This window comes from Mus caroli, unplaced genomic scaffold (genome assembly GCF_978045245.1).
Source record: "Mus caroli unplaced genomic scaffold, Mus_caroli_1 scaffold_5, whole genome shotgun sequence".
Taxonomy (NCBI): Eukaryota; Metazoa; Chordata; class Mammalia; order Rodentia; family Muridae; genus Mus; species Mus caroli.
The window spans coordinates 128,153,847-128,175,718 of NW_028227260.1; the positions used below are offsets into that span (position 1 = coordinate 128,153,847).

At 48.2% G+C, this 21,872-nt stretch overlaps 1 protein-coding gene across 2 annotated transcripts in view; it reads right to left on the minus strand.

Moving 5' to 3' along the window:
- Elf4 (E74 like ETS transcription factor 4) overlaps positions 1-20,019 on the minus strand; it is a 42,966-nt gene extending 22,947 nt beyond the window's left edge. The window contains exon 1 of one of the 2 annotated variants that reach the window (XM_029473586.2): positions 19,616-20,019. The gene's annotated coding sequence lies outside the window, so the exon portion shown is untranslated. Of the gene's footprint in view, positions 1-19,302; positions 19,437-19,615 lie in introns of those variants that run through there. The other variant, XM_085838193.1, reaches the window with a different exon arrangement.
- Between the last annotated feature and the right edge of the window lie 1,853 nt (positions 20,020-21,872).

The following is a 21,872-nucleotide window of genomic DNA, read 5'->3' on the forward strand; positions in this document are numbered from 1 at the left end:
TAAGGAACAGTGGACTCTAGAATTCCACGGTGGCTGCTGCTTTACTGGTAACATACACCTAAGTACCTCCCAGGAGTCCATGCGAGGTGGGGCTCCCTAGTAATAGAGCTATATACCTGTAGCCAGTCCTTTAAGCAGATGACCCACTCCATGAGATATCCCCAAGGCTGTAGGTCAGGGAAAACATTAGCAGCCCAAGGTCCTGGATTCTGCACAGCTGCCAGACCTTCAGGCCTCAGGCTAGTACTAGAGTATGATGGTCTCAGAAGCACTGGCGCCTGGTTTGAGTGCCTAGCAGTAGGCAGACACCACTCACTACCTGAATCTTGCCCAGGATAACACTGCTCAGTGAGGTTTAAGTAGCATCAAGAAAAGCTTTGGAGGCCCCTAGAGGTGATACTTATCAAGGACCAGCAAAAACACACAAAGGGACAATCCTGAAACCCCAACTCAGCTCCGACAGGGCATCTTCCTCCACTGTTTGCCAAGAATCCTACCCAGGCCAGGCCTCTTGTCAAAAGAGCAGGGCCCTTTGAACCCATGAGAGGGTGCAGCAGGTAAGACACCTGCCACCAACACTGATGACTTGAATAGTCCCTGGAATCCTGAAACATCACAGTGTAAGTTGTCTTCTGATGGCCACATGTACACCATGGCACACACATGCCCACACACATTCATACACATATGACATAAAGAGTAAGTGGCTCAGTGGTTAAGAGCATGTACTGATCTTGCAGAGGATCGGAGTTTGGGTGCCAGCACCCGTGTTGGGCAGCTTACAAATAACTGCCTATAGCTCCAGCTCTAGGAGGATCTGGCACATCTGGCCTCCAGAGGTTCCAGTACCCATGTGCACATATACCCATACACAAACCCATACATATACACAGAATTAAGAATTAAAGTCTAGGGATGGGATAGACAACTCCAAGATTAAGAGCGCAGGCTGCGGAGGACATGGGCTTAATTCCCAGCACCCACATGGCACTTGGTCAATGCTGCCTTTTGGCCCCGTCATATACCAGGTCTGCAAGTAGTACACAGTCATACATGCACAACACATGTACACATTACACAAATCAATAAATCTAATATCAAAAGCTAAAATAAATATAATTTAAAAAATTAATTTATAGCGAGCAGAGCCCTGCTTTTCTTCTCTACGTACTCCCTGAGACCAAGTATACGAATTCATTATCCTTGGGGGTGGGGCAGGGCAAATACTTCTTCATTCCTGTGTTGTTCAGTGAATACTACTTTACAGCTGGCTCGGGGATGCCAAGAAAGTCTCAGGGGCAACATCTGGATGTGCACCTGGGCCCCTGCCAGCCCCACCCTCCATCTGCAGTACAAACCCAGGGCCAGGGTTTGGTTATGAGCCGACTCGAAGCTGGAGGCATGTGACTGGAGAGGATGGTGGAAGCAACTGAGGCCAATGCCAGCTCAAGGCGAGCACTTGTGGAGTTGGCAGGAGAGCAAGGCCTGGGGCCTGGGCTGCTGCGGGTGTGGTGACTGTGGCCTCAGTCACAGTTACGGCCTATTGGAGGAGGGGCAGAGGGGTGTGGGTGCTTGTTTAAATGTGGGCAAGATTTTCTTCTGCACTCTCTGATAGCACTTCAAGTTATTTCCCCTGCTTCTGGGGAGAGGGGCCAGATGGTAAAGACAACAGAATGACAGGGTGGGACACAATGGCAGGTGGTAGGGATTTACAGTTCTGGGCTCTGGGCTGTGGGGCTGCTGTTATACTGAGCAGTCTATGAACACCACCTCCTTCCATTCCTTTCTTCTCCCTTTGCACTGCTGCAGACTGAACCCAGGGCCTTCCACATGCTAGGCAAGTAGATCTGCCATCCAAGTGCTCAGGCTAAAGATGTGCCCCGCCTTGCCTGGCTGGGCTTGGTTTCATGAGAGGTACTCCATATGTAGCTCAGGCTGGTCTAGAACTAAGGATTCTCCAGTGTTGGCCTCTCCCATACTTGCTTGAAATACAGGGGTGTGTCACCATGCCCAGGTTTCCTTTTTTTTTTTTTTTTTTTTTTTTTTTGGTTTTTCGAGACAGGGTTTCTCTTTGTAGCCCTGGCTGTCCTGGAACTCACTTTGTAGACCAGGTTGGCCTCGAACTCAGAAATCTGCCTGCCTCTGCCTCCCAAGTGCTGGGATTAAAGGCATGCGCCACCACCACTGGCCCAGGTTTCTTTCTTTCTTTCTTTCTTTCTTTCTTTCTTTCTTTCTTTCTTTCTTTCTTTCTTTCTTTCTTTCTTTCTTTCTTTCTTTCTTTCTTTTTCCGAGACCCGGCCCAGGTTTCTTTTCAATTTTTTTCTCCTTCATTCTTACAAAGTTGCTAGGCAATGGTACGTAAGGTTAGAGGTAGGAGTCATGTTCTTTTTACAGCTGCTATTCTGTTTGAACTTTGCTTTTAGTGAACTCTGTTTTGGTGATAATCTTACTTTAACAATTCTATTTATTTATGTATACAAGGTCTGACCCTGCATGCCCAGCCTCAAGCTCACTACATTATCCAGCTTCATCTCAAACTTGTGGTGATCCTCTCCGGCCTCTGCTTCCTGAGTGCTGGGATTACAGGCCTGCACCATCAACCTGCCTAACAGATCCACTTTACAAACTGCAGAAAAGCTCCGAAGAGATTAGGTAACAAGACCAAGGTCATGTTACTTGTCAAGAATAGAGGCAGAACTCAAATCCAGGCTTATGTGACCTTGATCTCAAAGTCTGTACTGTCTCCTCTACACATATTGCTGGCCATCTGTTGGGACTGAAGGCTCAGAGCCCAAGGGGCCTCTTCTATGGAAGCTACCCAGGCCCAGGTCCCATACCTCTTAAGGCCTTAATTTCAACTGGAGATCATTCTAATAAATCAATCCTCAACTTTCCAGACCAAATCTTTATCAAAATGGTAGCAATATGAGCTTCAATGGCTTGCTTCAAGCTCTGCTCAGCTTCTATACTTCAGTGACCTGCTCTTACCAGAGAATTTAGGCTCTAGACCTAGAGTAGTCATGGCATGGTCCCTGCCCCATAAATATACAGTTACTCTCAGCTTATACATACTGTGAAGTTGAGGTTCTTATCTTAGGGTGTTGGTTCATGTGTTTATTCAAATATTTATGGAAAACTAGCTCTAAGTACCTCACATATGCCAGGCCCACAGCCAGGGGCTTGATCATCAGGCCTGCCCTGGTTTTGTTTGTTTGTTCGTGGTTTTCTAGTAGGGTCTCTGGATCAAAGGCCCCAGTAAACTGAGCTAGCACATCTTGATCAACAAGGGTGGGCTTTCACCTCAAAACACCTAGAGCATCTATCTATAGTAAGTATCCCTTTAGAACCAAGGCCCTGGGGCTGGAGGGAAATTGGGACTGGCTCTAAGGGATGTGGTATTTGGTATTTCTTTGGAGGAAGATGAAAATACTCTAAAGTGGATCCTACTGATAGCTGTGCAATTCTGTGAGTGCTAAATAAAATAAAATAAAATAAAAATCCCATGTTTCTAGTGTGTGGAATTTATAATTTCTTAAAATAATTAAATATTATTATTTTTCTGTTATTATTATTTAAAACATTGCTCCTTATTGTGATTTGAGTGTGGAGGGCAAAGGATAACTCTGCGAAGCTTGTTATCGTCTTCCATCTTTACCCAGAGTCAGTTGAGATTTTCATATGATCTGTTTTGACCATAATGATCCCTAACCTAATTCTTCCCAAATCTACTCCCATCCACCCAACTTTGTTTTTTTGTGTGTGTGTGTTTGTTTGTTTTGTTTTGCTTTTGTTTAAACAAAAACATCAAGACCAATTTATGCTGCCCAAATATTCTTGGATGTGTGGTCCACTACCAGGGTTAACGCTCTTAAGAGAATTGCTTTTCTTTGTCTTCTGTTTGATTTGAAAGAGGGTTCCCGTGTAGTTCAGGTTGGCCTCAAGCTCACTATGTAGCTCACTCTCAATATTCTTCTGCTTCTACCTCTCAGCTGAGATTACAGACACACATCACCATGCCTGCTGAAAATTATTACCTTTGTAAATTTTTTAGGAATCTCTGTGGCCCAAAGGGTCTACTCAAGGCCACATACAAGCAGAGGCCTTTTGATTTATGACTCTGAGGCTCTTTCCTCCTTCCAGGCATCCTGTAGCCTTCAGCAAGGTTAAGTACATACAGGTCCAGTGAGTATGCAGGGCATATCCAGGCCTATGTGGGAGGGCTGGGTGCTAGTGAGGGACCTCCCACACCAGGGAAGATGGTTGGAAGCTTTGCAGAGCAAGGGCTTGAATTTTGGGTCTCCCGTGTAGGTGACTCAGCCTCTGTGCCTCTGATTCCCAGTTTCCCCACCTGTAAAGTGAAATGGACAGGTCTGCCGATCTCTGCTAAAGGCAGAGATCTGACCCTCTGAGGTTCTAATTAAAAGGCACTGCAAGACCGAGCTGAAAGAGCATCAGCCATATGACTGTTCTTCGCGGAGGGCCGCAGGAGGCCTTTGACACAATTGACACAATCCTGTGTTCCAATCAATGCTCCTCACAGACAGTGAAGGCGATGATTTTTCCCGTAAGAAACAAATTCTCTCAGACAATCACTCTGGAGAGTTTCTCCACGGGGGTAGTTTGGCTCTAAACCACCTCCCCCGCCTTCTCGGCGTTGGTAGATGGTACAGCAAACCCTAACAGAGACCCATGAGCAACCCATAACAGAGACCGATTGATCATGTCCCTCTGAGATGCCAGGAACCAAGAACCTGGCCTGCTGCCCAGGCAAGCAGCCCCACCTTGTACTGTATTTGCCACCATAGTGGACGGAGCAATCACTGGTGGCTACCTCTCTAGCCCCTGCTGGACAGGATGTTTCTACATCAAGCCCCACTTCCTGTAGCTCGGCCTGGGCTCCAGTTTCCCTCCTTCTCTTGCCATCTGGTAGCCTGCCCTCTACCCACCCCCACCCCCAACTTGCTGGGTGTTTACAAGCCGCTTTATCAGCTTGGGGAATCTGGGCCTCACCCAACCAGGGCCCCGCCCAGCCCAGACAGCCTGCCCAGAGCCCTACCTGCTCTTTCTCCTGCCCCAAGCCCCCTGACAGGCAAGGGGTGTGGAGGAAGGCTTGCTGCCTGGCACAGGCCCTTGATGCCTGAGGCCCTGCCTGGTGGGTTAAAACCTGCCTATTCTGAGTGCTTTATCCAGCTTGACCAGGCTTCAGAGGGCAGGCATTCTTTCTCCAGTTGGCATCTCTATCTGTAAGCTATGGGGACAGTAAATCAAATGACTGGAGTGCTGAGGAGATTCACCTTAGCCTTCAGTGCCTTAGCCACCAAGGTAAGCCAGAGCAGCACTAGACTTGAAGGCTCTGATAAGTCCAGGCAGAGTGTTTCCAAACTGGAACGATCCTAACACTCTACTATGAATAATCAAAACCAAAGATGGAGCCAAAGGGAAAGGCCACAGGTATGGTATGATAGCAGAGGTGAAGTTCAGTAATCTTTTTGAACAGTCTTGATTTACAACCAGGCTCCAGAGCCTCATAGGCCTCTCCATACCAACTTCAAGATCTGTTCACACCCGAAACTTTGAAGATGAGACAGAGCTAACCACTGGGCAAGTCAAAGGACCTCTCCCCAGAGCAAAAGGACCTAGTCATTTGCTCTCAAATGTATTCGAAGGCAAGGAGAAAGGGATGGCAAGGGTGGCAAGCAAATGAAGATGCTGCTGCAGGTGATAGGATTTCCCTTCCACTCCCCTTTTCAAAAATCTCAAAAGCTAGGTTCAGTAGAGAGGTCCCACGAGGGTAGGGCCTTTTCACTAGATCTGACCAAGCCTGAGACTAGGGAATCAAAGGTACAGTTCAAACCCATCTCACTTTTTTGTTTTGTTTCTTTTTGTCTTGACAAGTTAGCAAAAATGACATTTTAGGTAATAAATGAAAACAGTCCCACTTAAAAGTGAATACTAGACAGGTGTGAGACCCTTGGCACCTGGGAGGCAGAGACAGGTGGATCTCTTTGAGTTCTAGGCCAGTTAAGACTACACAGAGAGATTGTGTCTCAAGACGAGTGAATGCTATACTTCAGAGCTAGGATTGCTGTTGAATTGAGAGAATGCTCGGCCAGTATTCACGGAGCCTTGAGTTCCACTCCAAGCATCACATAAACTATACTGTGGTGCACACCTGCAATCCCAGGTAGGGCAGAAGCAGGAGGATCAGAAGTTCAAACCCATTCTGTTACATAATGAATTTGAAACCAATTTGGGCTACATGAGATGTTGTCTTAAAAAAAAAAAAAAAAAAAAGAGAGAGAGAGAGCTGGGGACGGACAACAAATGTTACATTGGAAAGAAATGTTATCAGAAGAAGTCTTCTAGCTCAAGAATGCAATGTAAGCCTTTACCACGGCATACTTGGAGTTTTTAGTCTCAGCATTTGGGGTGGGGGCACAGGCAGGTGGATCCCTGTTGAGTGCACGGTCAGACAGGACTACATAGTTAGACCCTATATCAACATTTATATATAGTGTGGGGGACTTGGGTGGTAACAGAACTCTTGTAAAACAATTTTTGCTATTAATGTCACCTGGTTCTTGAACTCTCAGGTGCCCATTCTCCAAGTGGATGGATTGCATGTCACTCAGAGCTCCTTACAGACTTGCTGTCCATGCCACATTTCTTCTACTAAAAATACTAGGCCAAAATACCATCTCTCTCAAAGCAGCCTTTCCTACCAGTTAGAAGTGGACAGGGAGGAAACTGCAGTTGGGGAGCACTGTATGAGAGAAAGCTAAATAAAAACAAAAAAAAACAAAACAACAACAAAAAAATAGTGACACAGAAAGGGAAAAATCACAAATCAATTAGCGTTGATATATTGATAACTGATACTGAGTTAAAAGGTCATTTCTCTCCTTAGCACTTTCCTTTTTACTTTCCTTTCCTTTTTTTTAGATCTATTTATTTTATTTATATGAGTACACTGAAGCTGTCTTCAGAAACACCAGAAGAAGACATCAAATCCCATCGTGAACCACCCTACCTACTTGCTGGGATTTGAACTCAGGATTTCTGGAAGAGCAGTCAGTACTCTTAACCACTGAGCCATCTCTCCAGCCCCACAATGTTTTTTTGGGTTTTTTTTTTTTGTTTTGTTTTTTGGGGTTTTTTTTGTTTGTTTTTTGTTTTTTGTTTTTTTTTTTTCTTGACAAGCTGTCTCACTATGGAACCCAGGCTGGCTTTGAACTTGCAATTTTACTGCCTCGGCTTCCCAAGGGAAAAGACTGTCAGTACTGCTGTGCTTGCTCTTCTCTTCTTTCTTTTTTCCCTTGTTCTTTTGAGAGAGCATCTAGTGTTGTTGCCCATGTTGGCCTCAGTCTCCTGAAGCAAGGCACAAACAAACCTCCCTTCTCAGCCTCCTGCATAGCTAGACACACAGGCATGCCCCGCTGCACTCAGCCTGCATTTTCACTTTCAAACACCATCCAGACCTACTAGGATTTCACCTAAGCTGTCAGGGTAAGCAGTGGGGTGGACCAGTCAGCAGGCAAGCTACAAAGTGCTTGTTGGTTATCTCTTGTCCCACCATTAACGCCCCTTGCCAACGATCTAGGTTATGATGCTCTAGGGATGGGGTGTGAAAACCTGAGAAAGAGCTAAAAACTGTGTTCCTTTTTCCTGGGAGTGAGAAAATTCACATTCCAGCCTCGGTCCTGCCTCCACCTAACTACTCCCTCAGCCTCTGAGCTGGTGCCAGCTTCTTCAGGACACACACATTGAAATCTGTGGCCGTGGACTACGACTCGCCAGAGCCCTAGAGTCTCGACTCATCTAACTTGGTTTCTGAAGGTCCTTAGCAGTCTGACCCCACCCTACCTACTCAGCCTCGTTCCCATGATTTCCCAACTCAAGCTGGGCTTCAAGCCCAGTGGTCTCCTCATGGTCCCTGAGGGAACATTCCAGCCTCATTCATGGAATTTCTCAGGCTTGCCATCCTTTCGAGATCTTTTTGGTCTAATCAAACAGTACCCATGGAGCAAGGTCTCCAACAAGTCCCCTAACCCCACAGAGCTGTTTATGTTCTAGTAATTACAGTTCATATCCACAGAGCCCCGCCTCCCATAAACTCCCCAGAGCCTTTCAATTCTGTCACAAGGTCTTTTGGCACATGTGGCCTTGAACTGCTGCTTTCTTTCTGTTGTATCTCTTCTTCCTCCAACCTATATCTAAGCATCCATGAATTAAACTCTGGTAAATTGTCAACTTACAGGTTTGAACGGGTCTTAGCATTACAGTCCAGTAGTATGACTGGCCTGCAGTTGAGAGACAAAGAGTTCTAGGGACTCAGGTATTACTTTTCCTCTTATGCTGCAAGCCCCTGTCAGAGGTGACAAATGCCAGATCGAGTTCTTCCCCCAAGTAGCATTGAGGAGACAGTTGATAATCAAGTTATCATCAAAAGCATTAATTTTTTGCATAAAACCACAGTCCTGCCCTGGGAATATTGGGTTCTAGTCACATCACTGTACCCTTGGAATGATGTCAGGATGCTGTATCAGGTCTAAGATACAAAATGACTTGAGAGAATGAGATAGGAGAAAAACTGTCTGAGGTCAAATATTCTTGTTTTGGTTTGTTTTTTGTAGAGGGAGGGGTAACAAGGTCTTGCTCTATAGCTCAGGCTGACCTCAAACTTATCACTCTCTGCCTCAGTATACCAATAGTTAGGGCTACAAGCATGTGCCACCATGCCCAGCTAAACTTTCGTTAAGGGGATCTGTTTTCTTGGCAGATGTGGTTGAAAGGGGATAGGTGAGGCATGTACACAGGGATGCATGAAAGAAATGTTGGATTTATTCACTATAACTGAAGGGCACTATAACTGAACAATGTCCTATTCTACTAATGCTCAGTAAATTCAAGCCATAAAACAACAATTCTAAGCATCATCTAAAATAACAGTGATAGCACACACACACACCTGATTACAAGAGTCAAAAACAAAGCCAGGAATAACTAACTGTCTTAATGATTGATGCGAATAAGGTTTATCTAAATATTAAAAGAAAATTATACAAACAGTTTTAAATTTCATATGATGTTTGCAAAGAACTTAAAGTAGCCAAAATCTGGGCCAGCAAGGTGGTAGAGCAGGTGAAAGTTCATTCCCAAAACCTGTCCTTTGACCACCACATGTATGTGTGGTGTGTGATCATGTCCACTCTCATATCTGTAACACACACACACACATGCATTTGCAGACACACTAAAAATTTTAGATGACCTGGTAAAATAAGCCTAGATAAGTGCTTGCCTAGCCCACGCAAAGCTCTGGACCTCAGTACTGAAAAATTAATGAGCAGACATTTTACTTTAAAAAAAAAAAAGGATATATAGATAACAAGTAAGCACATGGAAAAATGATTAAAATAGTGAGTCACCAAGGGAAATGCACACTGAAATTAGAGTGTAAAACAACGGGCAAATATATCACAGACCAAAATGCAAAGGCTAAAATTATAAAAGAAAACATATGATGAAATAGTTATGATTTAGGCCTAGGCAAAGATTCCTTAGACGTAGTACTGAAGGTTTGATCTAAAAAAAGGAAAAGCGAAGGCCTAGAACATAGCTCAATGGCAAGGCACTTGCTTAATAGGCAAAAGGTCTGAGGTTCAATCCCCAGGTCAACAGCGAAAGAAGCACAGCGATTAGTTGCATTTTGGCTAAGATTGAATGCAAAACTAAAGACTTCCAGAACTAGACACTGGCTTGCGACTGTAATCTTAGCACTTGGGAGGTGGAGGCAGAAGGACCAGGAAAGAAACAACGATTGTCAAGCAGGACTATGATAGAGGTCTTGTATCTAGAGTCTATAAAGGACTCTCTGGGCAACAGACCTGAGCAGATATTTCAAAAAAAGAAAGACCCAGCGATAACAAAGAAGCACATGGGGAAATGATTAAAATAGTGAGTCATTAAGGGAAAAGCAAGTACAGTGCAACCCGACGGCGCACCAATAAGAATGGCCACCCACCCTTACACACCAGTGCTAGTGAAGATGAGCAAACAACTTGGAATTGTTATCCTTTGCGGAGAGCAGATGTAAAATGATAAAGGCATTTGGAAAACAGTGTAATACTTTCTTTAAAAGTTGAACCTTCACTGGGCAGTGGTGGCGCACATCTTTAATCCCAGCACTTGGGAGGCAGAGGCAGGCAGATTTCTGAGTTCGAGGCCAGCCTGGTCTACAGAGTGAGTTCCTGGACAGCCAGGGTTATACAGAGAAACCCTGTCTCAAAAAAAACAAACAAACAAAAAAGTTGAACCTTAGCTATTGTTAGGACCCAGTTATTTTTCTTTCAGGTATTTAACCAAGAGAAAAGGAAACATATAGCCATAAAAAGATTTGCTCACAGATGATCAGAGCAGCTTTGTTTCCAACAGTTTAAAGAAAAAAACTAGGAAAAACCATCAGAAGTCCAAAGGCTGTTGAACAGATAAACAATGGTTGTTTTGTCCATACAATGGAAAGCTACTTTGTAATAAAAAAAGATCGAAACATCTGCCAGGCATGATGGCGCAAGTCTTTTAATCTCAGAAATCTTGAGGCAGAGGTAGGCAGCTATCAGTGGCTGAGAGCGGTGTGGTCTGCATAGTTGAGTTGCAGGAACAACCAGAGCTACAATGTGAGACCCTGTCTCAAATGAGGAAGTGAGGGAGAGGGAGAGGGAGTGAGGGAGAAGAAACACTGATATATACAAAAACAAGGAAGAGTTTTAACATAAATATCCAGAGAGAAGCCAGGCCAGACAGAACTGCATGATTCCAATTATACGAAACTTTAGAAAATGCAAACTAATCTATAGTGACAGAAACCAGAGCAGTGGCTGCTTTAGGATGGGAGGTGGAATTGCCAAAGGGTGCAAGGAAACTTCCCAGGAGGCCCACATATGCTAGCTGTCTCTTAAATGTGGTGATGCTTTCACTGGGTATATACATACATACGTCAAGTAGGACCAAATTGTACACTTAAAAAATATGTGCCATTTATTGTACATTGATATGGTTTTAGTAACGTTATTAAGTCACATGAAAGAAAGGGAGGGGGCCCTGGATTGTACAACACTGACTATGGTTTCGTCATTACATGGCATTACTATGTGTGTTTGCTGTATCGTGTTGCTTTGCAGTAGTAGTGAAGGCCAAAAATAGGCAATAATCTCACACTTCCCTAGAATACCCATTCTTGGAAGCTACAGTAGAGTCAGATTCTGAACTTGGAACTTATCACACATGCCAATTGTGGGGGACTTACACTGTTGTACCTCTGGCTTTCTCATGCCAATGTTACCCTCTCACCCAGTCTGGAATGCCCCTAGAACATGGCCAATGGTCTCTCTTTCCTCTTTTGAAAGGCCATCTGCCCTTTCACCTCCAGGAAGTCTTCCCTAATGAAGCCAAGAAAGAAAAATGATTTTTCTCTGTGTAAGCCATTAGCCCCACATCATGCAATTTAGAAATATGAAGATCCCCTACCTGCTAACAGATAAATATATACATGTCCCTGACACTCTAGAATGCGGCTTGGAGTCTCCAAGAATAGATCTGGGTCTTCTCTTCTCTTCTCTTCTCTTCTCTTCTCTTCTCTTCTCTTCTCTTCTCTTCTCTTCTCTTCTCTTCTCTTCTCTTCTTTCTGCCTTTCTTCCTCTCCCTCTCCCTCTCCCTCTCCCTCTCCCTCTCCCTCTCCCTCTCCCTCTCCCTCTCCCTCTCCCTCTCTCTCTCTCTCTCTTTCTTTCTTTCTTTCTTATTACTGTGGTATTAAACTGGTCACCTTGAAAGTGTCTATGGTGCTTGCTTTCTGCACGTTGACTTTTATAGACTCAGAAGAGTTAATGACTGTTATCCTAGAAAACACTGGAAAGACACAGAGTACCACCTCAGTCCACACTTGAGTACCTCCCCGTTATCAGGTATTTAGGAAGATTAAGACTAATTGTCTGGGTTGGAGAGATGGCTCAGCAGTTAAGGGCACTGACTGTTCTTCTGAAGATCCAGAGTTCAAATCCCAGCAACCACATGGTGGCTTACAACCATCTGCAATGAGATCTGATGCCTTCTTCTGAGATGTTTGAAGACAGCTACAGTGTACTTACATATAATAAATAAATCCCCTTTAAAAATAAACCCAATTGTCCACTCTTCCATTGCTCAAGGCCTAGCTTTCTTAATTTGATGGACAAGGATCACATGATCCACTAGCATGGTCCATTTAGGTGTAGTCCATACAGGATACCTCTTATCTTGGGCTCACCTAAACACAACTGCAGCTACAGCAGATGGGACCTCAAAATCTTCTGAGGGGCAAAGGTTCCCAGACCCTGAGAGCTGCTGGCCAAAGGCAGTGCCCCAGCCTCAAAAAAGGCCTTTGGACATTTGCCCATCAGGGACCCAACCTCACTGTAAACTGAAAGGATCGGAAAGATCAGAAAAGCAAGGCAAGCTGTGATGAGTCCAGAGTTGGCCAACTGGCTTCCAGAGCTTTACCCTCAGGAGGCAAACAGCAAACTAATGATTGCTAAGTAGTCCCCAGGGGTAGAATGGTATGCCTTTTCTCAAAGGAACAAACTTCCTCTGATTTTTCTCCTCTTCTTTTTATTTTTTTAATTTTTTTTTTAAGACAAGGTTTTGCTTATAGCTGGGGCTGACCTGAAACTTGCTATGTTGGCCAGGCAAGCCTAGAACTCTCCATTTTCCAGCCTCAGCCACTGAAGTGGTGAACTGACAGCTGTGTGCCATCATACCCAGCTCACTTCTGGTTTCTTCAGTGGATATTCAAAGTGAAAATAACGCAGACCAAAAAAAAAAAAACCCACGGTAATATTAATACAAATATTAAAAACTTAATCCTCACCTTTAAACTGTTTTTACATTTTTATTTCAACGCGCACACACATACACACACACACACACACGAGAGTGTGTATGCACTCAATGCATGTGGGGGTAGGATGGGGGTGTGTGCCACGGCTTATATGTGGAGGTCAGAGGGCAGCTTGCAAGGATGGTTCTCTTTTTTCACCATGTAGGCTCCAAGGACTGAGCCCAGGTTGTATGTAGTGCTTGGCAGCGAGCACCTTCACCCACTGAACTACCTTGATGGCTCAGGTTCCAGTCTTTAAAAAAGATTTGTTAGTCATTTAGGTGTGCTGTGTGAGTGCCTCTGTACATATGTGTGTGTGTGGGGGGGGGGATGCCTGCAGAGCCAGAAAGGTGTCAGATCCCTTCAAGCTGAAGTCATAGGCAGGTGCAAGCTGCCCAACTCGAGTTCTGGGGACTGCAGCTTCGGCCACCTCAAAGAGCAAGGAAGCTCTTATCCATGGAGCCATCTTTCCAGCCCCTCAAGCACCACTATTAACTCTAGAACTGTCTGCCACTCAGAATGACTTTGTAGATAACACACAGACCCCTGCACGTACGCACATGTGCGCACATAGCGCTTCTTCCATATCCCTTCTGTATCCTTCATGATGGCACAGTTAACAACAACAACAACAACAACAACAACAACAAAAAGACCTTAGCAGAAAAAAAATCTGTAAAAACAGCCAGGTATTTTCAGGAATGGGCTGGCATGCCCTGCCAGCACTTCTGGCAAGGTGTTTAATTCTGGGATCTTGGCAAAGCTTAGAGTTCGTGAATGGTGAAAAGATGATATGACCAGCAACAATCTTAGCGAGGACTAAACCTAATCCGAGGAACACTTACTGGGTGGGTACACTGGGAAAAGCACTATGCTCAATGTTTTATATACATTATCCCATTTGTCACTCTCTCCCTGTGAAGCATACAGTGAGACCCAGAGAGGTTAGTTAAGTCAATGTCACACAGCCAGAGCCTGGTAGGTCTGAGATATGAATGCAGACAGACCGTGCTCCCTTCCTGCCTTCTTCTAGTCTGAAGCATTTCTGTCTTCTTGAGAAGGATATTAGGTCAGACTAGAAGAAGGTAGGAAGCTTCCAGAATGGTAGGTAGACTAAGAGGCATGAAGTATCAGCACTGGGAAAGAAACGACTCATCCAAAATTAAGAACTTAAGGCGAAGCTTGTTCAACTCGGACCAGCCACTTAATACCATTTCTCTCAGTCTCTCTTTCTTTCTTTCTCTCTCTCTCTCTCTTGGTTTTTCAAGACAGGGTTTCTCTGTGTAGCCCTGGCTGTCCTGGAACTCACTCTGTAGACCAGGCTGGCCTTGAACTCAGAAATCTACCTGCCTCTGCCTCCCAAGTGCTGGGATTAAAGGCGTGCTCCACCACCGCCTGGCTCCATCTCTCTTTTGAGACAGTGTTTCTCTGTGTAGCTCTGGTTGTCCTAGTTAGTACCTGTTCTGTAGACCAGGATGGCTTCAAACTTAAAGAGAGCCACCTACCTCTGCCTCCTACAGTACCAACCATAGCCACTGCTGGGCTACTTTGTTTCTTGTTAGCTGCTTTGAGAAATGTTTCAGCACTTTCCTTATAGACCCTACTGCCTGAAACACTCATCTTGTTCCTCTGGGAACAGGCTCTTTGTCAAGAAATTCACCATAAGATAGTTTCCCAGCCCAAGTCAGGACATTCTAGTATGCTCCTTAGGTAAATTGAACCTAACAAAAGCCAAAAGCTCACCTCCCATCCAGCCATGGAGGGCTCAAAAGTAGAACACACCCACGATGATTTTTTTTTCTGTGTCCAGGCAGAACCTCTCTAGACTTTAATTCCCAGCTGGCTGGGTGGTGAGCTCTGATGAGAGCAGAGATTTTCATCACAGCCCACCACCCAGCCAGCTGGGAATTGAAGTCTAAAATCTCTGTTCTCTCCCAGTACTTGGGAGGCAGAGGCAGGAGAATTTCTGAGTTCGAGGCCAGCCTGGTCTACAGAGTGAGTTCCAGGACAGCCAGGGCTACACAGAGAAACCCTGCCTCGAAACAAACAAACAAACAAACAACAAAATAAAAAACCAAAAAAAAAAAAAAAAAAAGAAAAAGAAAAAAAGAAAAAGAAAATCTCTGCTCTCTACCACCAGGGTCCCAAAAAAGCCTCAAACGCGGGGGTGGGGGGTGGGGGGGGGTGGAACCTAGGCAGCAGATCTCTCCTGTGAACAATTGTGATATGTCAGCTTTGATGTTCTCTACCTCTCTCTTCCCCCACTTACCTCCCTCCCTCCCTCCTCTCCTAACTGGCCTGTGTTGGAGGGTGCAGTCCATAATGAAATGCTCTCAGCTTGGGTGGCGGGGAAGCCTGGCTACCCTTTGTGTATTATCAATACAGACTGGGCTCACTGTCTCGGCCAAGCATTTTGTACGTCCTGAAGTGGAGATCGAGGTTTGCATGAAGCCACCCACACTCACTGACCTGCTCTTTTATGTGACATGCATTTACCAAACAATCATCCAGGCTTCGAAGGTCAGTCCGTGGCCAGGGAATAGAGAGAAAGGCGTCTTTTCTCCCTTTTCTGCTGGAGCCACATCTCCCCCTCGCTGTCCCCGCCCCCTTTCAAGGTCTAGCTCTCACCCGAATCCCTCACAAAGCCTTCCCTCCCTCCTCTAGCTGCTGCTGACCTCAGAGTCCTGGCCACGCTGGCCTCTGCTCCAAGAAGTACAATTAGCACCTGACCAGCCCCTGGCCTGGCTGCTTGTCTTAGCCTCTGATTGTTTCAGTGTCTTAGTCATCTCTGCCCCACCACGTCCTTCCCTCGGCTCCCCCACAGCTCATAGCACAGGTTGGGCACACAGTAGGTGTTAATAAATGTCTGCTGAATTGAAACTCAGCAGCCCCTATGAGGTCAGAACCCTCATAAGCACCCCGACTAGCAGTTTCTTGGCAACCAGCGCTGGGGCCCAAGCTACAGGGCATTAGCGGCGCAGCCGCTATTACAGGACACACGAGGCTCAGCAGCCAGAGATTTGCAGGCAGGTTGGTGTTGATGAGAAAAGCCCCTGACCCCCAGGAAAGCGCCCATGGGATTCTGGGTACCTTTCATGGGTTTCTTTTCTCCCCTGCAGAACTACTTTTCAGTCTGAGAACCACAAAGGGAATAAATTGGCAGTGAAGCCAGAATCCTTTTTGCAGTTTAGAAAACCAGGAGTGATAACCAAGGTCAGGTTGGGGTCAGGCCCAGAACAGAGGAGCAAGGGTTGCCCAAGGCTTTTCCTAATTCAGCAGGGGATCCAGAGATGTGGAGGAGGCTCACCAGGTGTGATCTCTGCCATTTCAGAGGGCTTTAGGAATGGGAGGGACCATAGGTAATGCTACCCTGGCCCTGGCACGCAGAAAATCACAGTCCAAAATGCCTGTCACTTTCAGCCTATGCACGAGCCTACTTTCCCTTCCCTCTCTTTCACCAAAATCTTAGGGCAGACTTGAGAGACAGATAGCATTCAAACCAGAACCCAGCCATCATCTCCAAGCAAGGAGAAGCCTTCAGTTTGGGGCACCTGGCTCCTCATCCTAGCCCAGGAATTTGAATTTGGCTTTATTTTATTTTATTTTTGAGAATTATTTATTTTATGTTTATGAGTTGGACACATGAGAAGAGGGTATTGGGTCCCATTATAGATGGTTATGAGCCACCATGTGGTTGCTGGGAGTTGAACTCAGGACCTCTGGAAGAGCAGTCAGTGCTCTTAACCCCTGAGCCATCTCTCCAGCCCTTTATTTTATTTTTTTATTTTGTAAATTTATTTTGTGTACATGTGTTTTGACTGCATGTATGTCTGTGCATACTTGGTGCCCAAGGAGGTCAGAAAAGGATGTCAGCATCCCAGGAACTGGAGTTATAGATGGTTGTGAGCCACCATGTGGGTGTGAGGAACCAAACCCAGGTCCTCTACAAAAACACGCAGTGTTCTTAATTGCTGAGCCATCTCTTCAAATCCTCGAGTTTGTTTTTAAAGTCTATTATTTATACAGACAACATACCCAATCTACCTGCACTCTTCCTACATCCTACCAGCCATTTCAGCCAACATACAACCCTAGAAGGCCAGTGCTGTCTTCTTCATCCTCCTATTTTCTCGGCCAACACTTCATTGGGGCCAGCCTAGTACTAGGACCAGCTCCCAGTAAATGTCTGCATTTGCTGAGCTGGACCTGAGTTTTAGGTTCTGTATTGGACACTATCACAATGCCAGTTCCATATGGGCCCTGTACCACACAGTCTTCTAATCAACAGCCTATAGGTAAGAACACAGTTGTTCCTCTCCAACTTAGTAACTTGATTCTTTTGCCACTTAGTGAGACTAACGCATACAACTGACTGGGGCCATAAAACTAGTAAATGACAAAGCTGGGCTTTTAAACCAGACAGGCTGGCTCTCATGACTGGGAGCAAGTGAGAACGTTGTGGAAGCCAAGGCCAGGGGTAAAGGGCTCCCTAGAAAAGCCATACTCTTAGCAAGTGGCTAATTTGGATCTATCTGGGGCCAAAGCCCTAAATGTTTGCAGCATTAGAGGCATTTTGAGTATGTTATCAACCAGTCCCATGATGGGCCACAGGGCCCTTATTTTTAGGTTCCAACATAATAGCAGAGAAGGCTGAAGCTATTGCACTGCCACTCAGTACAAGAAGAAGGCTGTGTGAAGAAGGCTGGATTGGGGGGCCCCCCAGCTTGACCAGGGGTGGCACTAGTTTCTGAGTAGACAGCAAACAGTACCATGGAGGGGGGAATGCCAGGCATAGTTGCAAACAAGCCACTCCTTCAGCTCACAGAGAGGCCAGGGTGAGCGTGGCAATGGTGGTGTCTGCTTCATAGCCACCCCCGCCCCACACACACACCACAAGAGATCATAGGCTTTGAACCCTGCTCCAGGGACCCCCGTATTCGAGGCAGCTTCTTAAAGCTCAGGTTTGCTGTCAATTATTGTCACACACCTAGAGAGGGCTCTTCCTGCCTGCTCACCCCATGTTTTCTCTGCACTGGGTCAAGAAGTACTTTTTAACTGGGGAAATCCTAGGGCTGACTGACATTTTTACTTGGCCTATGAGTTTCCTGGGCATTTTCGATGCCAACGAGCCCTGTTTCCCCAGAATGAGGGGGAGAAAGATAGGTTCTTTTCACCTTCTTTCATCCTGGCATTCTCAGGCCAAGCAAGGGTCAGCTCACAGGAGTTGAATCCCTAATGGGTGTGCCCACCAGCTGTTGGAGCCAGCTGTGGTGGCTCAGGCCAGGGGTGGTGACCTCACTTCCGTTCTTACCTCCTCAGAACTCCTCCCATTTGAGGCCCCACCAGACCAAAATCGAGAAGTCCAAGGTTAACTGTTCCTCCCCACTTTAAGAGCTAATTAAAATGATTAGCTACAATGAACTGTCAAACATTAACTAGAAGAAGCTGCAGGACCAGACAGGCCTCTATCTCAGGCAGAGGGATGAGGGGCAGAAATCAAAGGGCTATCAAATCCCACCCCTAGCTCCTCAGCTGGGGTGCGGTGGTGGTTGGGGGTACCCAGGGGAGTCCCACTAAGCTGAGATGCTAAGGGGTCAGGAGGTAACTCTTACATCAGGACGTCTAAGTCCCAGGCCTACTCCCAACGAAAGGGCATCAAAGTTTAGGGGTACCGTGGAGGGGGCAGGAATTCCTAAAGCGGTTGCCAGCTCAGCAATGTCTGAACCGCCTAAGGCAGACTCTGGCATTGAGGGGGGGGGGAACCTTTGCGCTGTGCGGTTGCTGGGTCCCCTCCGAAGTAGCAGGGGAGGAAGCCAAGAGGCGGGAGAACCGTGGAGAGCGGGAACAGGGAGCGGGAAGCCTGGCGGCTGGCTGACTCGGAAACTCCAGCCCCTGCCAAGAGGTCTCTATTTTGGCAGTTCAGGTCTCCAAGTCATAGGTTTACGTGCGGACGGGCGGGCTTGCGGGCGTGTGTGTGTGTGTGTGTGTGTGTGTGATCGCGACTGTGAGTGTGCGTGTCTCTAGTGTCTGGCTGTGGAAGCCCTAGGGGCCACTGGTTCAACCTGGTCGGAGTCGCCTGAGTCCGCAGAGCCTCCTGCGTTACAGGATCGCCGATCGGCACAGGGTAGGGGCGGCGCCGCAGTCACTAACGGCCTCTCCACTGAGGCTAAGCTGGCCGGGACTGACCGAAAGCGCCTTCCCGCCCGCCGCTGCCGCCACCACCACCGCCAGCGCCGCTCACTTCTGCTTGTGACCTCCGGAGCTCGGACTCCTCACAGTTCCCAGGCTGAGACACACGCACCCTTCCTGGTCTCCACCACCCTTGATGCCCCACGCGGGCAAACTTTTCAAGCTCTCGCCCCGCGTCCCAAGAAGCGGCGCCATCGACGTACCTGAGGTCCGGCGCTCCTCCGGTCGCCCGGGCGGGTCTGGTGACCCAGGCTCTTGGATCTCGGCCGGCGGGTGGTCCCCTCGCCGTCTCAGGGCCCGAGACACGGGTCCCCAAGGGCCGCCGGACCGCCTTCTCCTCCCCCCACCTCGAAATCGGGTCCCCGGCCGGCGGCGCCGGGAGCTGGGCGCCGCGGAAAGGAGAAGTGGCGGCTGAGCGCGGCGCCGGGTCCGTCCTCGCGGCCGCCCGCCCTCCCGCCCGCCCTCCTGCTCTCCTCGGGGCCCGCCTGCCCCCGCCGGCCCGCGCCCGTGACTCACCTCGGCGCCGGGGCAGGCTGGTCCGGGCGGGCGGGCGGCCGGGCGAGGCGCTGGGCTTCTCCCACACGTCCCGCCGCCGCCGCCGCCGCCGCCGCCAATGGCAAAGTTGGAGGGCGAGCGAGATGCGAGCCCCAGGTGAGACGGCGGCGCCCGGGATGAAGAGGAATCAGGGTGCTGGCGGTGCGACGGGAGTCCCGAGGTTCCCGGGAGGCCGCGCCGAGGGAAGGGCGGCGGGGGGCACCCGCTGATGAGGAGGGGGGCGCGAGCCGCTGGAGAGCTGCGCCGAGGCTAGCGAGAGAAAGGGGAAATCGCACTGGAGACACACACAGCACACACGCGCGCACGCACGCACACACACAGACACACTCACACACAGACACACTCACACACGTCCCCGCGGGCGGAGGCTGGGCTGGGCGCGCAGGAGGCAGGGCGAGGAGGGACTGAAGAGCCGGAGGGAGGGACCGACGGGAGGGACCACGGGCGAGCGGGCGGGGTGGAGAAGGGAGGCTGGGAGGAACCAGGCTCGGGGTGGAAACAGCGCCCCTCCACCCCAACCCCGCCACGGTCGCCAGCACGGCAGGGGGAGCCTTGCCAGGGGCCCGCGCAGGCTCTCCTGCCCCGCGAGCCTCGCGGCCCCCCACCTCCGCGGAGAGGTCAGAGAAGGCAGAGCCCCTCCCGAGCTCACGTCGCGCGAGCTGCTTCCCTAGCGAGCACCCCCCTCCCACACTCTACTCATAATTGGCGGGGCCCGGGGCCCTCAGCTCTGACTGGGCGCTTCTCGGCGGGAAGTCCCACACAATATCCAGTGGAGCTATCCTGGGGATTCTGGAAGGCGATACTCCGATGGCTTGCTACCTCGGCTGTCCCCCCACCACACCAGCACTCCACAGTACCAAGCGTGCACTGTGGCAACCAGGCAGCCTAGCAATGATGGGAAGAGATGGACAGAGGGTACATTTTGCAAACAATGTCCACCCCACCCCCACCCCACCCCACCCCTTGAAGTCTCTGAACAGAGATTTCCTGGATTGGTGTGACCAGAGAGTTGCAGGAAAGTCCGACCGCTTGGGGGGCCAACACAGCAGGTGTACAGCCAGCCAGAATTGGGGTTCAGGGAGAGAGCCTACACCCCACGTTTTCGATATAAAGTCAAGCAATGGCCGTCCTTGAGCTGCCCACTTCAACCCATTTTCTGATTTGCTCCCTTTTGCACTTTTTCTTCTCCGTATCCACACCAGTCCCCATCTGGTACCCACAGCGAAGGTCCTGGGAAGGTGTCTTCTGGAAATTGTCATTTCTCACAGCTGTATGCTGACTAAAGCGAGGGTGGGGAGGGCTGCGGGAGAGGCACGCAGGGGGCGGGGCGTGGTGGGAAAGCAGAGAGACATGACCTTGGCAGAAAGCCGCTGGGGTGGGGGGAGCTCCGGGGGAGGAGGGCCCTCTGAGAGATGGCCAAAGGGGCTTCAGGTCAGGATCTACTCAACCACCTCCAAAAGCCTGCTTCATCAGCTTTAGAAAAGATGATCCTGGCACGGGGCTTGGGTAGTGGGTGGCATCATCAAAAAGGGGTGTGGATCACAGGTTAACAGTAAAAGATCTAGAGGCTGCACTAGGGTCCTGGCTCCTGAAACCTCCTTGTTACCCATAGACAGACAAGTCCTTGAAGCAAGGACCAAGAGCAAATTTCCACTTCTTTTTCTTTTACAAGTGAGCACACTCTTTAGGGGATTCTAGATTCTGGAAAAAAAACAGCTTTCTGTTGGACTCCAGCCTCTGAGGCTCTCCTTTCTAGTTTGGGGCAGGTCTCAGACAGCTTCGAAGCTCACAAAGGCCAAAGTGAGTACAAAAACTAAAACAGTAAGCCTCACATAGTGTTTCAGGTCTTTAATCCCAGGGCTGGGGAGGCAGAGGCAGGTGGATAGCTAAGAGTAAGGCCTGCCTGGTTTACAGTTATAGTAAATTCCAGGTTGGCCAGAGCTGCATAGTGAGACATTCCTACCCTACCCCGGGTCTCAAAAACAAAACAAAACCAAACCACACACCACCTGGCTAGAGAGATGGTTCGGTAGTTAAGAGCTTAATTGCTCTTGTAGAGGACCCAGATTTGGTTCCCAGCACCAATAATGGTGGCCCACAACAGTCCCAGTGGCTCTGATTGCTTCTTATGACCCCTGAGGGCACTAGGCTCACATTTGGTACACAGTTTTGCAGGCAAAACATTTCTACACATAAAGTAATACAATTTTTTTTTAAA